Raw genomic sequence first — 1,431 nt, 5'->3', positions numbered from 1 at the left:
TAATAAAAGAGGACTAAAGTTTTTTTTTTTTCCTTTTCTTATCTGCCTCCTTTTATATCCAGTGGGGATCCTTAATGGTTACCCTACAAGTTAGTAGGAAGTTTGGGGTTAGAAGCAGTGGGGCTGGTATGACTCTAAGTATGCTTTGAAATTCTGGATATACTAAGGCAATTGTTGACCTGTGTAGAGGCCAGGCCAAGTCATGCCACACCTGCCTGAACCATAATCCAGATATCTCATGTACTTTTGAAACAATGTGTTTTCATTATGTGCAGATACATAAGATGATCTCTGGGTCTTTCTGTTACTGACCTCCTGTTGTGTTTTATGTGAGTAAATGAGCTACATGAGCAGCCTGAATCCAGACCTTTGCAGAAGATTTACTGATCAGGCTAAATTCAACCTGCCCTCTGTTTACTTTTCTCCTTAATTCTTCACCACTAACAGAGTTACTCATCTTCAGAAGAAGGTGCCCTCCACATGATACCTATAATCTGTATTGCCACTTTATTTGAAATTCCTATATTTGAGGAAGGCAGGTATCCAAGCCTGCCAATTCCACAGAAAAATCCTCTGACCAGGAGGTTCTTGTACAGTAGATGGATGGTGGTATTAATGACACTGAGCCTTGCAGAAGTTTGGCTGTTGGTTGCCGTATGAACTTATTGTAGGTTTCTGGTTAAATGGAATATTGATGCCTCCCGCTTCCCATTGGGGAATAGATAGTGCTAGCAAATGTAAAATCTGTGTCATCTTCTGAAATTTAGATGCTCTCTTTGTTGGTAATTTATGGGTAGAAGTATCCAGCTTTTCTGTATTCATTTCCATCTCTGCCATTCTTTCCTGTGTAACTGTGGGCAGTCAGTTCTCCCATATGCATTTTGGCTACTTAGAGTAAAGGATGTGTAAATGGTTGAATATTACTACCTGCATATGCAGTGCCTAGAACAGTGGTACAAATACGTGGAGATGGACCTAAAAGATTTATTATTTATGCATAAGGCTACTCCAAAGAGTAAGTATTATATGTCATACCCAAGGTTTAAATTCTGTAGTTACTTTATTTGTGAAAAATGTATTAACCACAAGGAATATATCTTACATAATTATGAAATAAATCTTTCAATGAAATAAACAGTGGTTCTAAATTTTCTTTCTTTTTCCCTATGTCCAGGTAAAATCTGATCTGCACAAATGTTTTTGTTGTGGTGTGCATTTATCAATGAACTGTTCTGTAGGATCCTTTTAATGTTCCCTGGGGTAGGGGACTTTTAAATTAAAATTCCTTATGAAAGTAGTTCTGTCATGAATATTAAAGAAAATAAATGTTCACGAGTGACCAGTTCAGAACTGCATTCTTTTAATGTTGTGGACATTTTTCATTCCTGTAATAGGTACACAATACCTTCATGATATTACTGGAAATACTGA

This window comes from Charadrius vociferus, unplaced genomic scaffold, assembly GCF_000708025.1.
Source record: "Charadrius vociferus isolate BGI_N301 unplaced genomic scaffold, ASM70802v2 scaffold173, whole genome shotgun sequence".
In the NCBI taxonomy this organism is placed as follows: domain Eukaryota; kingdom Metazoa; phylum Chordata; class Aves; order Charadriiformes; family Charadriidae; genus Charadrius; species Charadrius vociferus.
The sequence above is the reverse complement of the archived record's forward strand: the minus strand, read 5'-3'. Positions refer to the sequence as shown.